We start from the raw sequence: 21198 nt of genomic DNA, 5'->3' as shown, positions 1-21198 counted from the left end.
TAAAACAAAAACCATCGTGTAGCTGAGAACAATTAAGCAGGTACATTCTTTAATTTCTCAGGAGGGGAAAGAAGTTCTCCTACACTTCAAGCTGCCAAAAGGCTGTGAAGCTGTGATCAAAGACATGATAATATTAAAAAAGAGATGCTGGACAGCAACCCAATGGCACACTCCCTTCTTCCTCAGGAGCCTTCAGGGGTACAAAGCCCAGCAGCCAGAACTAACCCAGCCATACTCTAGCACTGTAATTGCCTCCTCCATATCCTTACCAACCCGTGCCTCTTCCTTATCCTTGGAGAACACTCACTAGAGGTGCCAGTGAAGTTTGTAGGGCAGCAACCATGGAGTTTCTTACATTCTCATTTATACTTTGATTAACTGTCATACTTGATCATGGATAGCAATTGTAAGAGCTGTTTGACTTGATGAACAAGATAAACAGAACTAGGGTGAGGTATATCTCATCGTCAAAGACCGCAACCTTTGCAAGTATGAAAAACTTAAGTTCTGACATTGACTTCAGAAAAATCCCAGCCTAGGAAGGTCTGTGCAACTCTGTTTAACTCTGCAAACCAGCTTCAAATAAAGGAAAAAAAAAAAAGTTGTAACCATATGACTGCTCTACAGAAGAGCAAGAGGATATTTTCTCCACTCCAACATACCAGTTATTAGAATAATACTTAAAGTGGATTTTAAAAGTTCAGTGTTCTATATATTGCCCAATAAGAGAAAGGTATTAAGGAAACAATGGTAAATCCACTGTTGCAACTCCAGAATTGTAATGGAAAAAGGACTAAGTGCAGAACTACTTTATTGCTCCTTTCAGTTCAGTATATTATGGTACCAAATTACACTTCACTGAAGGAGGACTTCACAGGGATTGCTAGCGCTCTTCAGTCTGGTTCAACGTTGAAAACAGCTGACTTTATTTTCAAATATTAGATGGCTTTCACAATTTGCACAAAGTTGAATGAAGTATTCCATTAAAGCAAGTCACACTGATTAAGGAACAGGTTTTGTTTCTCACTAGAAAATCAACTTTAAATTAGTGGAAGTTCTAAGCATGGGAAAGTCGTAGCTGAACGACTGGAAACTCACAGCAGCCAACTTTGCATTAGACAGTATCTGTATCACAACTGCCATAATACAAACCACCTCCTTGCCTTCCTGTCCGACTCACACCGCAATTCCTTCAGGCTTAAACCGCAGCAATGGGTGACATGCCACCGGCCTGCAGCACTGCAATACTAATGATGTCCGCTCCTAAGCCACAGCACAATCATTAGGTGCAAATACTACCAGAGCTTTTCTGATACCAGTCTTTGTCCCTCTGGTCTCCACCTTGTCCCACCTCAGCTGCAACACCTACAGGAAACAGAGTTTTCGGGGAAAATATTTTGGCCCTGCAGCAAAATGGGAACAAAGGGTACTGAGAGAGTGAGCACTGGTCTATAGGCTGAGGAGCTCTTCCACTCCACAGCTCCACCGATCCCCTCTAACCAAAATATATAATAATATCCTGCTATTTGGCAGTAGAGCAAGCCTACTGTCATTAGTAGCATTTGATTAGTATTGACCATAGCGATAGCACAGGAGGCAAATATCCCTCTCTACCCTCTGGCTGAGCAGTGCAGCCCACATGATGCAGTAAAATGTACGTAGGAGGTGGAGTGTGAGGATCTGATTTCATATTGGGGCAGGGCACCTTATAAAAAGTCTTTTCAGTAACAGTCATCCAGAAGTAATATGGAAATCAAATTAGTTGATTGCAACAATCTAAACAGCATCATTTGATACCTTCACAACAGTTCTTGGATAATGAGAGTTTAGAAGGAGAAATCCTATCTTTTATTAAACCCAACATAGCTGGGGGACAGGGCCTCTCCCTACAGCTTTTGCCTATTCCATTTTAGGCCAAGTAATGAAAACATTAATGCTGCTTAGCCAGCAAAGCATGAGTTCATTCAGCTTCCGTTTCCTCAAAGCCTATAATTCCCTGGTCTAGTCTTCATGAAGATCACTTTAAAAATGTTTCAAATATATGGTGAACATCCATATAATCATCTCTGCACGTGCCTCTTAATGAGTGGTAAAGATGCTACTCCAGAAGGCACTGCAGAGTGTACAGTTCCCGTCCCAGGCACCGGAAGGACAAGCAGGTGTACCTATGAGGTTAGGGTATAAAAATAAGTCCGGAAAGCGACACACAGGTTCACCATCATGCTATGGACAAGCCAGTCATGAGGACACAGCTGTTTCATAAAATATCTCAAGTTGGAAGGGACCCATAAGGATCAGAGTCCATCTCCCTACTCCTTGCAGGACTACCCAAAACTAAACCATGACTAAGAGCGTCATCCAGATGCTCCTTGAACTCTGACAGGCTTGGTGCTGTGACCACTTCCCTGGGGAGCCTGTTCCAGTGACCAACCACCCTCTCAGTGAGGAACCTTTTCCTAATGTCCGATCTGAACTTCCCCCGATGCAGCTTCATTCCATTTCCTCGTGTCCTATCACTGGTCACCAAAGAGGAGATCAGCACCTCCCCCTCCGCTGCCCCCCTTGAGGAAGCTGTAGACTGCCATGAGGTCACCCCTCAGCCTTCTCTTATCCGGGCTGAACAAACCAAGTGACCTCAGCCACTCCTTGTACGTCATGAGCGCACAGCATCTAAGTTACAGCAATTGCAGAGATTGCAAACGCACCAAAGCCCAGCACGTGCTGTAAATGTTCACGCAGCACAGGCTTCAGAGACAGAAGGAGGACAGTGGCAACGCAGGGCACAAACAGAGGGAATGTCAAGCAAAGTCCAAGAGCTGCCCAAGATGCGAGGAGATGCCATGTGAGGTACCACTGGACCCCAGGGAGGCCACCATACTCCACATTCTCCATATAATGCTTACAAAGGTGTCCTCCAGGATGGTCCTATACAACTGTTTTAGTCCAGTGTCCGATTTCCTACTCTACAGAAAGTAAGCCCTTACCTCCTGGCACTAAGGGAGGCCTTCTTATTTTTTCATTCACATTCAGCATTTACTTGGACAATTTTCCTTCAACCTTGATCTCTCTAGCCCACACAATAATACAGGTGATTGCAAATAGTAGGCCACTGACTCAATTTTGCATTTTTATTACATTTGGGAGAAAGTATGCTGCAATAATTTTGTTCTATCTCATCAGCACTCCTGTTCTTTAGTATATTTCTGGATAAAGCCCATGCAGACAAATTAGCAGGGTGATATTTCACGTAGTTCTTGGTCTTTATAGTTCATTCTCTCACTTAGCTCATGTTTGCTGTCAGTTGCCAGGTTCCTAGATCAGGAAAGGATAATTCACGCATCTGCCTACCGTAACAAAAAACAGAAAGGCCAGAAGGGAGCAGTTGATTTTCCTGTCTCGCAGAGCTTTGAAATATCCCATTTAAAGTTCCATTCCCAACAGTGACAGTCCAAAGGAGCTCCAAGAAAGGTACACAGCAATTTTTTTGTCCTGAATGCTACTAATTTTACGTTTGCTGAGAGAAAAGCATATCTATTTGTGTGCATTTCTGCAATTGCACGTTTTCATTCATTAACATGAGAAATTGCTTCTTTTATGCAATCTGCTACTATTCAGATAGCAAAACATTGCTATGTCTGGTAGCAGGCTTGCTGTTTTTGGCTTTAGGAGGGTTTTTTTTTCCCCCCCTCTTCCTGTGAGAGGAAAGCTTTTCCCAAAGGATTTAAGCGATTTCATAAAACAAATGTAAAAACAAAGACACTTTTGTTTAAGGACTGAAGGTTTTGTTTTGTTTTAAGGGGGATGGAGAGGGAAGGAAGAGAGAAATGACACCGATCATCTTTCAATTAAACAGGAAAAAAAAGCTGGTATCTCATTCCTAAAATAGTAACTTTGTGATAGCACAAACTTGCTATAATAAAAAGGTCATCAGAAAAAAAAAAAATCAAGATTTTTTTTCTAAATACACAAATTTTCTTTATTATAGTCACAAGTGAACACCTCAAACCATTATGGATCAGAGGAGAACAACATTTTCTCTCCAAATTCAAGTGCTTACACCGTGCATTCCTATACGCTCTGCTTCATTAAAGTCAGTTTCTCCTTTCCTTCACAGTCTATCAAACAGGAAGAAAGAGGAAAAAAAAAAAGACCTGAAATGCGAGGCTTTAAATACAGAAAGATTTGAGATTCACTTCAGCTAGAGCTTCTGAAACTTAACCTAATATGCAACATTTCGTTTACCGAAATAGGACCCAATACTACAACAGGAGTAACCCCCTGAACGTGCACAGCAAACGTTGCAAGATGGGGACAACACAATAACAATTAAAAAAGGAAAAACTAATTAAAACATCTGAAATCCTTCAGCAAAGCACATGTGGAGGTCTTGCAGGAAATCTGAGTGAGCAGACCTTCACATCTGCAAATATTCCCCAAGCATTTATACGAATGCATTGCGGAAATCTCATGTGTTGCAGAATTGGGATTCTAGTTTCTGATTAGCAGATATTAATTAATGGAATTAACCAATTTATCAGTAAGTCCCTACATATTGTATCAAGTTTTATTATGTAGAGAGAAGTTCAACAGCCACAAGTAATCTTCAGTGAGAAAGTAACATTTGTCCAAACGGAGCGAAAGCAATTAATGAAGTCCCATTCACACTGACTAGCATTTAAGTTCATTCAGGATTGTCACTCACTGCAATTATCATTCAACATCCCAAACTAACACACTGGGAGAACTAAACAGCAATATACTTCAGTAATATCACAGGTCAGAAAGGCAAAACAACATAGATGATAAGAATCTTGCAATTAAATACAACATGCAAGCGAAATTGTCACATTTTAACTACTTGTACTTACATGACTAATTTACAAATGTTAGTATTAAATTCAATTTTTTCTAAATGTAGTTTTGAAGTACGTGTATGCATGGGAAGTGACAAGATGTTCTTTTAATGAAGAGATTAAAAAACAGGTCTAAAACCATGGGGGTGGACAGGAGGAGAAATAACATTCTGTCAAAGATCATAGCAACATTACTTTTTATATATATAAAATAAAGTACAAATAAAATGTATACTATTATCATCATCTCAAAAGTGCTCTACCCAATCATTACTTAAATGATTCTCCTCCATCCTAGTTTAATCTGCATGTGTGTATATATATATGCACATACACACACAAGAAACAGTTTCATTTCTAGTGGCCCCCTGACCTCCCAAATGGTAACATGCATAGATTAACTTGTCAAATAGAGAAAGACAACATACAAAGGTCACTACAAATCCAAAGGTCTGGGTCCACTCATGAATTTGGGTAGTTATTTAAAATAGACTTGTCTAATACTGTGTAGAGGTACTGGACAAAGAGGAAGACCCTGCTACCCATGGTTCTTTCACAACAGAAGGACATTCCTTCAGCTCCTATTTGCACAGAAAACCACCATGTGGAAATCTGAAAGTTAAACCACTGAAAGGCTGCAGAACCACCTTTCTTCCCCCATTCTTCTGCCCACAATTCTTCTCTTTTCCCTTGCTTTTTTGAACTATGCAAGACACCGTGTAATTTATAGATGCTCACACCTAAAAGGTTCTCCTGCAGTTTGCTTTAAGGTTCTGCTTTGTTCCTTCCCCGCTGTAACCTCTCTTCATTAAAAATGTGCTTTTCTAAACAGTGCAACCCCAACCAGCTAATAGATATCCCACAGTTACATCACAGCAATGAATAAAACATGAGCTTTCCGATTTAATTTGGACACAAATTAATGTGCACACTGAGTTCATGTGTAATATATAAGCATTTCTCCTTCATTTCCCTGTTCACCAGTTTGTTCATTCAGTCTTTCCATAATTCTCATTTTCCCAATCACATTTTCTCTTGTATTCTTTCATGTGTGCGTGTTCCAGGTTTTACCTCCATCTCTTATACCGCTTGCTCCTTGCTCCAATCCATTTCTCTGCTTCCCATTATGACCATGCTCACCACGAACACACAGTTCCTTGACTTATTAACAAGAAGGGTATTCCTTTCCACTTGCTTGAGCTGCAGACAATACTGGATGCTGCTGTTATCTTCCCTGTCCAATAAAGTCTTAAAACATTTCCTCCCATTTCTTAATGCAGTCTTGGAAAAGTCCTCAAATTGTAACAGGAAATTATTTGAGTGATTTTGTTTTTAAAGAACACAGCAAAGCATCAGGAGACAAGCGCTCTGCTCTCTGATTTGTTAGAGACTGTTTGAATTTAGGTTGAATCTCTCCTTCGTAAATCTGAAATAACTTTTCCACATCATCCATTAATATTTGGAACTTGAAGGCTGTCAAGCGAAAGATGCTATACAAATGCAAAGTATAGCCCTAGTCTCATCTTTTTTAATGATACACGCAACACTCATATAAAAGAGCAATAGGAGAAAATGAAAAATCACAATAAGCGAATAGCCTAATAATACATGCTAAAAGCTACCAAGACAATAAATTCAATTTTCCCTGGGATTGTTAAATTATTCTTTTGATGGCTCAACAGAATCTCTTCACGTTTATTTCCTATGGGGCATGCTGACACATTGAGCTCACTACACAGCTCCTCTTTAAAGAAAACACACACATGCATTTAAAGCAAACACCTAAAATTTAATAGTTTGGATTTTTAATAAACTGTGCTGGAAAGGAGTTTGCAACTGGATTATTTCTAAGGAAGTTCGACGCCTGCCTTATAAATTCAAAACAAACAGACATAAAGCAATATCAAGACACTGATCTTGCTTTGATGTACAAACACACTTGAAGCATCTTACTTATTTAATAATTCTTCTCAAGATACCTCCACACAGATGACATGCATTCTTTTTCCTTTTTGAAGAGTCATCTTGAAACTTCCAGAAGTTTGACTGCACATACAAAGCCCAACTACAGGAGAGCTTATAAATGGACAGACCCTGATGCTATAGCAAAGATCAAATTAAGTTGACATGGTGGAGCCTTCAAACCACATACACCATCATTACACTTTCTATGAGGCACACGCCTCTTCAGTGCGTACCAGACAAGTCTTCAATAGAGTTACTAGAGAAAGTGTCTGAACTGGCACATCTCACACCTCAATTTGCTCCCAGCGGTTAGGTTGCGTTGGCCTTTGCATAGCTCAGCACCAGCGCCTAGGTCAGGTACTACACCTGCAAAATGAAGCCACAGACAGGCACGCGTCCTCCCATCTGGAAGCCCCCACCCTGGGTCTTCATCAGTCCTGCACTTCACCTACTGTGCAAGGCTCTGTCCAAGTCCCTTCCCAGGTGAAGCCTCCCTATTCCTGTTCCCAGGAGCACGATCCTCAAACAAGAGGATGCAGCCAGTGCCATGGAGCACTCCTAAGACCAGAGAGCATGAAATCAGGCAGAGGACAGATATGGGCACACACTCAACAGGAAAGCATAATCCTTTATTTATTTATGGGTTCAAGTCAGCCATCCTGACCTCCAGCCTGCATGTCCATTTATGCATTTTCTGTCCCACACATATTAATTTGTGGTTATCTTCAATATTTTATGAGTTATACTTGACTCCACTCCATTACACACTAAAATAGAAGAAAAAGCAGCAGCTACTAATGCCTGTAAGACGAGCGTTTTACTTGTTATAAATTCCATTCACCATCAAGTGACTGGACAACACGTACTCCCCAAAAATAAGGATTTCTGCTCATCACACCTCCTTCACAGAAGTGTTTTCTATTTCTGTTGATTAGCAGTGATGATCGAAGCATAAAAGTTATGGTAACTTGAGTTACCCAAATTGCCTCTCATGGTTTAACCTGCAGGCAGCTAAACACACAGCTGTTAGCTCACTCCCTCCACAGTGGGATGGGGGAAAGAATCAGGGGAAAAAAAAGTAAAATTCCTGGGTTGAGATAAAGACCATTTAATAGGATAGAAAATAATAATAATAATAATTATAAAAGAACATACAAAATAAGTGATGCACAATGCAATTGCTCACCACCCGCCAACGGATGCCCAGCCAGTTCCCGAGCAGCAGCCCCCCTGGCCAGCTTTCCCCTAAGTTTCTATACTGAGCATGGCATCATATGGTATGGAATAGCCCTTTGGCCAGTTGGGGTCAGCTGTCCTGGCTGTGCCCCCTGCCAGCTACTTGTGCATCTCCAGCCTTCTTAGTCGGTAGAGCATAAGAAGCTGAAAAGTCCTTGATTTAGTGTAAGCACTACTTAGCAACGACTAAAACATCAGCATGTTACCAACATTATTCTCATACTAAATCCAAAACACAGCACTATACCAGCTATTAGGAAGAAAATTAACTCTATCCCAGCCGAAACCAGGACACTGTCCATTTCCTTAAGTCACATGCAAACTTAAACACAAGCTGGGACTTAAGAGAAGTAGAGCTGGGAGGGCATCCAAAATCTGACAGTTAGGAAACTCATTTTGATTTCCCATGTAAAATATTCTAACATTCATTCAACAAGTCATCAAATCATCCTCCTGTATGTCAAGTTTTTAATCCAAAATTACAGGTGAGCCTTCAGTTTATGACCCTTCCTCTTCTCCAAGAATTTGCCCAAGGGAATTTATAAGCAGCTGCTATCTCCTCCTCTGCTGTTATCAAGCTACAAAAGCCAGCATAGCTTAAGTTTTGATCTCCTGTCTAACTCCAGACTGTTCACACCCCATCATCCTTGTAGCCTGGATGGCCCTGTACATGTTCCACTAAAATTTAATATTTTCTGTACACAAGTGACCAGAACTATGTACAGTATTTGACATGAAGTCTCCCTAATGCCTTGCATAATAACTTGCCTATCTCCACTGAAGAGCTCTCACTGAGGATCACATTTGCTTTCATTTCAAGCACACCATCAAATAGAGTCATCCCTGTTTGACTCTATTTGGCATTCAGGCCTTTTCCTCCAGGCCTGTTTTAAGGGATGACCTGCCAACTGATAGCAGATGTGTTGTTAATAATCACTCAGTAGATAACTTCACTTTTAGAGCTATTTAACTTCCTCTCATTCCTATTGCTTCAGTCATCACTGACATTCAGTTCTTCCTGTGCAATAACCTAACCCTGCTCGGTGCTGACTATGTTTCCTAACTTTGCCTCATCAGCAATCGTTCTTTGCATATAGTTATCTCAGCCAGTACGACGAAGTGAAAAGACCAGCCCCCATCCAGACCAATAATTCCTTCATTCATGCAGACACAGTAACAATTTCTCCTTCAGGTTGCTCTTCCAAGCCACCTCACCATTCTTTAGCCAAGCCCCGTACTTCAGTCATTTTCAGTCTTGTGCCGTGGTGTACACACATCGAACTGAAGCCTTCTGCTCCTTTTGTCTAGGACACTCAGTATTTAACCAGTGATAATATGACTTTAGTCTTCCATGACCCAATTGTAGCAAATCCATGACGCATTTTATCCTGTTTTCCACTTATATTTGTATACTTAATTACTTTTTCCATTCCGAATTTGTTCTGAATCCTTGAATACTATTAAGACCAGAGTAAAATGTGTGAAGATTTCATTCTCTTCTCCTTTTAAAATAAATACAAGTATACTTCTTTTGCTATATTGCGATCGCAACTGCTACATTCAACTTGACAGATAACAACCAATCCTTTTTTGTTGTTTTGTTTTTTTTTTTAACCTGGCTCCAGTGTCCTGCTCCAACTCTTTCAGACCCCTAAAGCAGAGACCCTTTGCTTCCTTAGTTTGACTGCGCTAAATCTGGAAGCAGGCTTAAGACATTTATTCTGGTCATTTCTGTTTGGCACCCTATCATTCTCCCATGTTCAAATCCTCATCCCTATCTAAAACTGGTTATAACTGCTAATTTTGGAGGCATTACATGTATTTTTCAACTATAGTCTGATCCTCACAACAGTATAGCCAAGTTCTCTTCTCCTCTTCTTTTTATTTTTTCCTCTTCATCTTAAATTTCTTCATACTCTAGCTTTTGGCAATTCACGGGCTATCCCTGCAGTTTCTGCTCTCCGATGACCAATCCCCCCCTTCGCTTCATTCCTTACAGGTTTTCTAGTAACTTGCAGTACCTTATTCTCACAGCAAGGTCCACAGCCCCACTTGGCAAGCTTTTCCTCCTCCTTAAAATGCAGTTTCCAAGCAGCTGTTGTACCTTCCATTTAAGACAGTCCAAGTCTTTTTTTTTTTTTTTTTTTAACCTCCAACTCCTACAGGTCTTCAGCCATGTGGACTTCACAAACTAGTTCCTCTAACTTCTCAGAACCCGCCCTGCTAAAATAAAACTTCCTTGAAATAAAAGCACTTTGTAGTTGACATATACTTACGCTTCAGTTTAATTTAAAATAATTAACTTGTGGCTAATCAACACATGTGCTTAAGGCCTTGTGGAAGGGAGCCGTGATCTAGCAGTGGCAAGAAAGACCCAGTGTCAGCCACGGAGAGACCAGAGACATTCCTTACACAGAGTTCAAAGATACGCCCTCCAGTTCTGGGCAGGCTGTAAACATGAGCCTTCGTTTACTCTGCATTCCACTACAATTAATGGCCAAAATCTACCCTATGATATTTCAGTGTACTGATTTTCAATCTAACTATGGCACCACTGGGAAACATACTTACAAAAGCACATTTGAGAAACATTTTCCTCTTATACACTAGCACGGTACCTCAAATGCGCTCTGTAGCTCTGAGCAACCAGAACACATTTGCAAGGCAATTTCTATAATTTGACTCAGTTTTGCCTCACTAAATCAATGTTAGCCCTCCAGATTTTGGAACATAACATGAACCTTTAAGAGAAAACCATGTCCCGTCCACTGGAAGACTGCACCCATATTAAGTGCCTCCAGCAACAATTTGAGATCTGATGTCTCCAGCGTGCGCACCACAAGCCTACAAGGAGCAGGGAAGGAGGGTGCTGATGGCCAAGTCCTACAGCAGGACATGGAAAGAACTGCTCTGGCAAAGTGACAGCGAATGATGTCCATATGAATCTGGAAAACACCATTTCCCTCTTAACTTTAGCTTGTGATACAATTTTCTTAACATGGATGCACCGGTATGAGGGCAGTCTAGGCCTTCTGTGCAACAGAGTGAACTTGCGAGCATAGGCTATCAGTTCCATCAAGGCAGTAAATCACACTAACCATCACATTCCTGGTATACCTGCATCTACACTGCGGCGCACAGGCACCTGCCTGCTACCTCCTGCCCACAGAGGGGAAACTCCGTACTGCAGCGTGGAATATCAACTGATATGGTAAGCTACTAACACACATAAAACGGGGGCCCTAGCAGGGCATACAGCTCTGTCAGCCCCACATCATGGCAAGGGCTGCCCACCATCTCTGAAGGACTGATGGTGGTCTCTGCACCCACCTCCCTTGGCTACCGTCACCAACAGGTACATCTCCCCAGGGAGCACATTCACACTGCTAGGTACCTTCTGCTCTCATGACCAGTCTTAGTAGCTCAAGCCAAACCTTTGCAGAAGCGGGGTGTTCAGCCACCCTCTAAACTGAGGAGCATGCCACTAGAAACTTTGAGAAAGCAATTAATTGTGTTAGTCGCACACAAGGAAATAACGCGCCACCTTTTACTCCAGAAGCGCTTAAAAGTGTTTTATCTTGTTAATTCTAGGTCAGTTGAGCACACGTGTGGTATGGATTACACTGACCCTTTTAGAGCTCTCAACATTTTTAAATAAGTAGGACGCTTAACATTAGACACAAGCCAAGCTGTGCACCCCCTGTACACCATGCACCAAGATCAGCCAGCAGGCTTTACGGGCAGAACCAAGGACAAGTTGCTTTACAAAGCATGGCTCTTATGGCACATAAATACGAATGTGAAATAAATTATAAATGCCAAATCTGAGCCAGTATCTTATTAAATCAATACAGGCGTTTTACAGAAAAAGGAAGTTGAACTGAAGTGACCTTTGCAAAGCCACCCAACAAATCAGTGGCAGATTTAGAAACAGAGCAAGTATTTACAGCTAAGTGATAAAAAGGTCTGCATTAAAGATAAAAGTTGTCTTGCTGCTTACAAAACACAATAGCATAGTCGTTTTAAGCACAAAGGAGATGTTTCATCCTTAAATATCTGAATACAGTAACTACAGACTTTAAGTACAAGCAAGGATCAACATGCAAATGACCATAAAATTCAAGTTTAAAAGAGTTAATACTATGTTTCACTGGAGATGTTCATTTGCCAGTGCCAGGTCTTTGAAAGTTTTAACCTTCTTCTCTGCCCTATAAGCTGCCATATATATTGGACCCTAGGACACAAATAGTTCCGTTGCTTTCCCTTCTTTTCACATATGCCTTGTCCGAGTAAGGGAAGAAGGAGCGAAAAAAAAAATAGACATTTAAGTAAATTACCTTTTGGATAAGCCTTCCCCCCTTCTCCCAGCTAAAGTTTTCTTTAGGTCAGATTAGCACTTTGAAATGAAACCAGGCGCCGGCAGGCCCGGTTTCAGGCGGTGTTGTGACAGATGCGGAGCAGACCCCGCGCAGGGCGAGGGCCGACCCAGGGGAGGCGGCCATGTGCTCAGCCCCGCATCCCCCGAAAGGGCATCCCGGGGAGGAAGTTCACACTTCGCGCCGACTCGGGGAAATAACTCGGAGGAGTTCAACTGCTATTACTTCCAGCGGCTTTCTCCTGGGCCATATGTTTTCCCCTGACATTAGCGGGGAATTTCAGAGGAGCCAAACCGCTTCGCCCGCCCCGCCGCGGACCCGCTCGGGGCCGGATCCGCCGCCCCCAGGGCAGGGGACGAAGCCGGCTCGGCCCCGCTTCCGCGCGGGGCGCCTGCCCCACGGGGGCTGCTCCCTGTCACCGGCGGGAGCCGCCCGCCCCACCGACCCCCGGTGGCAGGGCTGGGCTGGGCTGGGCAGGGCGGCTCCTGCCGCAGCGCCCGGCGGGGCCGAGCCCCCCGCCCGTCCCCGGGGCAGCGCGGCGCCGCCACCCCGCACCCAGCCCGCGCTGCCGGCCCCCTCGCCAGACGCCCGCCGGGGGGGTGGTGGTGGTGGTGGTGGTGGTGGGGAGGGTCCCGCCCGCCGCCGCCGCCGCCGCCGCCGCTCCCCGGGGCCGCCCCCAGCAAGCGGGGGAACCGCTGCGGGACGGCGCCGCGCTCTGCCCCGGGCCCCGCCGAGCCCGGGAGCAGCGGCCCGGCCCAGCGCCTCGCCGCCGCCCCTTACCGTCCTCGCCAGCGCGGCGCGGGAGCCTCCCGGAGAGGAGCGAGGCGAAGCCGCGGGGAAGAGCAGGGAGCCGGGGCCGAGAAAGCCGCCGCCGCCGCGAGGAGCAGGAGCAGGAGGAGGAGGAGGAGGGGGCGGAGGATCGGCGCGGAGGGGAGGAGACGGGGGGCGGGGGAGCCGAGCGGCTGGCAGCCGCCCGCCCGCCGCGCAGCCGGCCCTTCCTCCCGACACGCCGCCGAGCCGAGCCGGGCCGGGCCGGGCGCGGGGGCCGGAGCGCGGGGCCCGCCCAGCGCCGCCGGCCCCGGCTGGCGGGGCGGGGAGCCCCGGGCGGGCGGGATGGCCCCTTCCCCTGCCCGCGCTGCGCAAAGGGGACCCGCCGCTGCTGCTGCCTTTGTTCGGCCGAGCGGCGGCCGGGAGGGGAGGGCGGCGGGGTGACAAGCTGGGCGCTTCTCCCACCCGAAGATTGTTCCTCCGGCCCTGGCAGACGCGGGATAGCTTCACTGAAGTTAATTTGGGTCTGTGATGAAAACCCCCTCCACCTCTGCCAATGCTGCTCGGCTTCCAGCATTGAAGTCAGCCTACACGCAGCGCTTCAGCTGCCTGTTTATGCCTCAGGAGCTGACTGGTGACTCCTGTTAAATTAAGTTGGCTTTTTTATTGCAGAGGGTAGATGGGATCGCAAAGACTGGTTTCTTAGCATTCTGCGCTTGGCAGTCACCAAGAACTAGTAAAAAATGAGTTTCAGATACACCTTTAGCCTATTGTCTGTGGTAGTTCACAGATTTCTTTCAAACATTGCCACTCATTTGCCTATTGATGTACACATCCAGTTGCTCACTGATCATTGAGGTACCTTTTGAAAGCACATTTTTTGCCACAGTACTCCGTTGCTGATCCTATAAACCTCCAGCCTTCCTCATTTCAGTCCTTCAGTTCAGGTGCTTAAGTCAACACATGCAGTCCTGTCATGCCAGCTCAAATAGGAGAAAGAAAAGGATTTCCCCTCATTCACTTCTCACTTAGAAGAGACTGACAGACTTGCAAATGCTCTTGTATGAGGCCTTCTCTGAAGGGTGGTTAGACTTCAGCCACTTGTATAGAGGTGGAATGAGCAAAATGACTCAACCTACAGGACCTTCTATCTACAAGTGACCTTTTAAGAAGGCAGTAACAAAACTAGATCATCCTAGGGTTGTTAAAACCAGGTGTAAATGGAGAAGCTCCTTAGCCAAGCAGCGTCTCCTAAAAGCTCTTTCCCCTAATGTTCATTAAGGTCCCAGCAGCTAAAAGATCCCACCTGGGAGTCCTCACTGTTTGCCCAGATCTGTTTCCCAGGCTGCAAGGGGCAGGGTAGCACAAGGCAGCTCCTTGAGCTTAGTCCTAGACCAAGTCACTTTGGTGTGCTGCAGGCTCTTAAGAAACAGGTGCTTTATCAGTTCCTCTAGCTATTGCCTAGAAATTATCTGTAAGGCCCATGAGGTGCCTATTGCAAGGCATAGGTGTGTGAGGAAGGAGGGGAAGCTGCAGCTCTTGAGCTCTTCCGCATAACTAACAAGGACCTTCTGCTTCCTGCACATGTTAGCATGGCTGCATTAGAGAATGGGAAATAAAAGTATGTGACTTGAACCTCGACTCCTGTGGCTGTGTTGTGGGGAGGGAATAAATTTTTGGTTTTATTTTAAAATTAGAAAAATGAAGTGGAATTGATATCCTCCCGAGTGTTGGGGAAAAAAGTCTGAAAATATAAAACAATGTAATAAAGGTGGAGAAGCCTGCCTAAGCCATCAGGCAGCCTTAAGTGAAGCCAATGTGCTAGAGGCATAAGCTACATCATATATCCTAGGTGCTGCCAAGACCTGCTCGCTGCATTATTCACTGGGGACAGAAGCCAACCATCAACCCCGTAGCCTGTGCTGAAGGGAGCTCCTGCCACACAACAGGGTGCTCGTTTGTCACAGGCACCCCACCTCGTGTGACCACCTTTTACAGGAGGTGCATTTTCCCTTCATTCATTAGGCTGGATGTCTATAATAGGGGGAGGAATAGGCAAATGCAGCTGATCTCCTTTTACGTGACCTGTTCTGGCCAGATTTCCCCTTTCCTGGTCAAAACAGAGGCTTACCAATATTTTAATTCTAGGTCAATATACAAACATTTGTTAAAGCCTAGGCATGTGTATAGCACTTCTATTGTGCCCTTACTGACGAAACAAGAGCTATGGAGTTGTTTCTTACACTACTAACCGGTAAGTTTTTCACACCCAGGCATCACATGATGGATAGCTTTATTAAATTATGCCACACTGTGCAGCTGCTGCCTCTGGGAAGAAGTATGGAATAATACAATTAGTGTCTCACCTTTTAATTTTAATATAGCTCCTAAAATACGATCTTCATTCTCACCATCAAGACCAATGACAGCCTAGCCTCTGCCTCAGACGGATGAGCAACCCATTGAAGCAGTGGCTAGAGATCCCCCAGCTGCAAGGCAAGCCGCAGACCTGAGCTGATCGTGAACGCCCATGGACTTCACCATGTTCCAAATCCCTTTAATGAAACCAGCACCCTGGCCCCGGGATGATGTTTAAGGGCACCCTAAATGATTATCCTTGTACACAGATCTTTGCATTTTGAGACGCCATAACCCCTGATTTATAAATAATATCTAAGGCAAGAAACTAATTCTATAAACATGCATATACCTGATTAGGCTCATCTAATTCAATAAGACTACTCAATAAGAGTAAAATAAAACGTGCATAAGAAAATGTGTTGTCTGGAATTAAGCTAACAACCTCTGGAGATAAACATAAAATTACCCAGTTTCAGACTTACTTCTTCTTTACACTTTCCTAAAAACAGATTATTATAAAATGCATTAATCTTGTCAGTCTATTAAAATATTTCACAACTTTCAAAAGGTTTTGAGATACAAAAATGTAAAAACCCAGCTATTTATCATAACTGTCTTCCTAAATCTGTATTCTTACAAGACCGAGAATAAAACATTTGTAGCTGTAATCAGTAGGTTTACTCAGAAACAGCTGACACTACTTAAAATTGAAGGTCCTGTTCTAATGCAGCACAGCACACCAGCGAAGACAAGCTCTGTCCACCTTAAACAATGTGTTGTTATTGTTCACGCTACTTGAATCTGCCATTAACAGCAAGTCTCCATCTCACAGCTGCTTCTAAACCTAAGGCCTGCTTGCATTCAAAGAGAATTTCAGTTGTATCTTGGCATTGCATATGCTATTCACAAAGTCACCTGTAACTGCGCGTAAGAACAACTGAGAACAAAGCAGCTCGTTTCCCTCTTGTTTAGCTCTAGAGGCCTGGCTGCGGGATGTTTGGGTTTGGCATCTGTCCTGCTTGTGTAAACTTACGCGTAATGATCAAAATACATTTCAAAATGCAGACTGCCACCTGAATTACCACGGCACTCAGGCTGAATTAGCCACGGCAACTCAAGTACTGTAAGGGGTAGCTTCCCTCCCTGCCCCTACGTCTGTAGGATGTATCTACTCTCAAGTCCCTCCAGTCTACTGACCAGAGGTGTGAACTGAGGTCAGCAACAGCCTGCCTTAACAGGCCAAGCTGTTCCCTGCAGCAGCTACGCCACCGCCGAGTATTTTAGTGTACTCGTCCTTGGTTAAATCCATGAGTGAGGCATGTGCGTGATTTCTGACGGTCAGCCTGGTCTGCCTGCTCAGCCCATCCAGCCATCATCTCAGCTACGCCTGCCGAGGTGGGGGCGAGATGGCCGGAGAAAAGCACTGCTTTAGCCATCACAGCTGGATCAGCCCATGCCTGCACGTCACTGAGTTGCGTGTCCACATTCAACAAAGCTCACTGAGCAGTATTTCACAAAGAAAGGCTGAGCTCTCCATTCCCACCCCCCATGTACATCCAGCTGCTTGCACAAACAAGGTGGTGCAGGACACATTTGGGCACTGGGCTGTATTTTTTTTTTACTTTAATAATAAGCTCTGTAGAAAAGGTGTGAGCAACATGTTAGTGGGGGCTGTAAATGGTACAGCTATTTAGGAGTGCTGGGAAAAGTGTTTTCTCAGTATTGTTTGAAGGAGGAGACTGATGACAAAGGAGAGGTGTGAGAGGCATGCTGACCCGTTCTTCTGGTGCTCAAATGCCACGAGAAGCCGGCCAGAAACCCCCTTCTCAGGTCGCTGAAGCACTACACTAACACAGCACTACATACAAGGACTCGCTGTTGTCTTCCTTCAGTCACTGCATCTGAATTTGTCTGTATTTAGGATCCAGCACAAGGCATTAGTTTTGTCCCTGTCTTTCTCTACTATGACCTTGGGCTTTACTTACAAGGTTGTTACAGTTGTGTTTACTTTCCAATTTCAGAAGGTGTGTGGAGGTAACCCCAGCTGAAACAGAGGAACTGAAAGGTGTGAGGCCACAACTACGTCATTGACATCCTGCCTCAACCCACGCAAGCCAAGAAATAAAGACACGTCTGCTCCTTTTCCCTACATACACCTACTTAGGGAACATAGACCCATTAAAGCTGAGCCAGACAGATATCAGTTCTTTAATTAGGCTTGTCCTTCTAAGTGCCCCCAGAAAATTATTGTAAGAAATACCATACGATTGCCCAAGAGCAAACGAGATATGCTTTTAAACACCCTTTATTACTAACATTGCATAAGCATTCCAACAATCAAATCTAACAGTTTGTTATCATAGTTGCAATCCCTTTGGCTTAGTAGCAGCAAGATGAATAGCTTGTCATATCTGTTCTCAGCAAATAGCTGCCTGCCTTTGTAAACAAAACTGTCAAGACTGATTCTCCATACATATTTGCAAATTATATCCATTGGTTATGTGTCTTGAGGCATACTTAGTATGCTGCCAGGGGAATGTTACCCTCACATCACTTTTATATGTTACCAACATCATAATATTGTCAAGGAACAGGCACCTTGAGAACTATGGCTTGAATTCACTAATGTCTCCTACAGACCGCTGATGAAAAACATGCTTATTATCTAGTTTACAAACATTTGAACCTAACATGTAGATGCACTCCAAGAGTGATTGCTTGATTACTCCAATAAACAAGAATCATGCAACCTTATAGTAAGTGATTATACACTTATTTGAGTCCTAAACCTGTTACAGGTAGTAGGAAACTTTTGGTTATATCTCTGAACATCCTATATACTTTCTATGTGTGTACCTATCATCGCAAAACACCTTTCCACTAACGACAGGTAGCTTACTGTCCTTATCCTGAGTTAAATCCATGAGTGAGAAGTGTATGTATGTGATATCCTGATATTCAGCCTGCTCTGAAGTGCAGAGCCCTGTGTCCTCGTCCCAGCGCCGGCATTTTACTTACTGGTTGGCCAGGAGGAATTCACTTCAGTTCCTTGTCTCAGTTTAACTATATGTAATATGACAATAATATTACTTACTTCACAGAGGAGGAGGGTAAATTAGTTAATGTGTGCCCTATGCTCTAAGAATATAGAGTGACATATGAGCTTAATACTGTCATTTCAGGCCCCCCCTTTGGCATTTCATGTTTTTTGCATTTTATTTAATCTGCATAATACATGCAGAGGACAAAATCGATAGTCAGTGGCATTTTTAAACAGAAGAATTCCCTTTTTATGATTTTTATATGGCAAAACCTGTGTCTGTATCTCTTTAACAATTATATGAAATATCTTAAAATACTGATATTTGAAGTGCTGTAATTTTGTTGATTACACTTACCAAAGTAGGCCCATTTCTCATATAAAAACATCTATCATGCTAATTTTGACATTTTATGTTAATGATACGTAATAAAGTAATGTCATTTCAACAGAGAGTTCTAATTAGGTGCCAGTAACACAATATAGTCTTGTATAATTACAAATTTTGTGTGTGAGGAGAACTGCCTTGTTCTCATTACAGGGACTAAAACCACAGAGCATCACATTTCTCATCATTGTACCAGAGGAATGTAGGAACACACTCACGACCGCATTAGGGAATGGCACATAATAACAGAATCAGTAACAGAAAATGTGATGACACTAAGCTGCGATGCAAAATTTATCCGTGGAAAAGCCCCCACCCTATTTATGTGCTCACATCACCCTGCAGCTCTCTGGCTGTTACACAGCTCTCGAACACCAGGGCAGGCGTTTCTTCCCTTCAGCTAATCAAGCCAGCATGGGGAGTGATGCTGTCGAGGAAGGCTGGATCAGAAAGGGAGATGAGAAAGATCTGGCAGTTCCTATAACACACAGTAAACACTAGGGGAGAGTCACTACAGGAGTCGCGGCTTTCTCCTTTAATTACCAGGAGCTAGAAAATTCAAGATCAAGAGAGATGGGTCAATACTGCCAAGTATGACTGAGTAGCATTCAAGCCAGCTGAGCTGCGGTGTGGATGTCAGAGTGTGAATAAAGCCAGAAGCTGCGAGTTCTGATTTCAGGGTCTCACTGGTTTTAAAGCTGATCTATTTTTATTTCAGGTGTTGTGTGAGGTGCAGAACTAGCTCAGAAACACATGGGGAAAAGGACAGAACAACACACCTAGTCCTCAGGAAATAAAAATGTTTTGGATTGGTAAAGCATTAATCCAGAGAGCAGTGTTTGCTTGTCTGGAAGAAAGCTTGCTATAGCCCTTTCTAAAGATGTATTTACTTAATTTTTCTCAGAAAAGAGGGTCAGCTTTACAAGGATCTCAGGAACGGTTAAGGAAAAGGAAGGAATATTAAAAGATGAGCGTGAAGTGAGTTATATGTAGAAACAAATAATTTATTATTTAGACAACTATGATATATCAAAGATAAATTAACCATAAAGTTTATTTCATAGTATCTATTGTATTTGTACAATTTTCTGAGTATGAGAACAGGCCAGTTATACAGAAATACTGGCAATCAAAGTAATACACTAATGTGCCAAGTGAAAACTTAATCAAAGGCTGAGGTATAAGATCAGACACATGAAACCTTGTATTGTCTTCATAGCTATGTGCATTTTTTCCTCCTTTTCATTAAAGCACTCTGCTAGAAGGAACAGGTGCCACTTTCTCAAGAACTTCATCTGCAAGAATTGCTGCCCTGAACCAGCCCTTTCCCATTTTTTGTCCAGTCTACATGAAGAGGGGTCCAGAAGGCCGATGGTTTTAAGTTGCATGAGAGGTTTCTCTTCCCCTTTGGCTTAGAGCTGGCAGCTCTCGCACACCCTCTCTGCACCACAGCTGGCACGGGATCCTACCAGGGTGCAGGGTGAGTTGCATTAATGTCCCTCTACAGTGAGGCCATCAGAGAGAGGTTATTTAAAGCAGTTTTCAAGAATGTGAAACTACCCCACCTTCCATAGCTTGCTTTTTCATAATGACTTGGTTTCTGTGCCGGGAACAGCTCAGCAGACAGCACAATGTGGCCTTATTCATTGTCTAACACCGAATGTACAATGCCACCCTGGTACTCACCCACGGCGTTCCTCCACCGGAGCTGCAGCTGCGTTGCAGGCACTGCATCCCCCCAAGCCCTGCTTTCAAGAGTGCACCAAATACCCTGGCAAGGGCAGATTAAAAAAAAAAAATATCAATGATATATCAAAAATATATCAAAATATATATGTTACTGCATCGGAGCTGCTCAGAAGGGGCTCACCACCCCCCAGAGTTCTTAGCTCTTGCTGTTAGTAGTTACATGCGTCATACTTATATAGTGTGTGTGGGTAGTGACTGCGTCCCTTTCTCTGCTGGCTAATCCAAGAGCTTCTTTTGACAGCTCATACATGAAAAGATTTTGTTATTTTTTGAAATGTAGTGGTAGAGGTTTTATAGTTTGGGCCAGAGTGTCAGTGGAGGCTCTTTGGGGACGCGTGCATTGGAAGTGACAAGCAGTGAATAACTGACATCAGGCATAAGTAATATTTGTAGTCTGACTTTGGTATGTTATTCTTTAAAAAAATCCAGTCTGTAAATACAGTCTACGTTTGTTAGCTTGAA

General features: G+C 43.7%; 1 protein-coding gene across 2 annotated transcripts in view; it reads right to left on the bottom strand.

Moving 5' to 3' along the window:
- FAM110B (family with sequence similarity 110 member B) overlaps nt 1–13339 on the bottom strand; it is a 123429-nt gene extending 110090 nt beyond the window's left edge. Inside the window, exon 1 of one of the 2 annotated variants that reach the window (XM_075494698.1) lies at nt 13211–13339. The gene's annotated coding sequence lies outside the window, so the exon portion shown is untranslated. The remainder of the gene's footprint in view (nt 1–13210) is intronic. The other variant, XM_075494701.1, reaches the window with a different exon arrangement.
- Between the last annotated feature and the right edge of the window lie 7859 nt (nt 13340–21198).

This window comes from Mycteria americana, chromosome 2, assembly GCF_035582795.1.
Source record: "Mycteria americana isolate JAX WOST 10 ecotype Jacksonville Zoo and Gardens chromosome 2, USCA_MyAme_1.0, whole genome shotgun sequence".
Taxonomy (NCBI): Eukaryota; Metazoa; Chordata; class Aves; order Ciconiiformes; family Ciconiidae; genus Mycteria; species Mycteria americana.
Note: the sequence above shows the minus strand (reverse complement) of the source record. Positions and strands in the feature narration are given on the sequence as shown.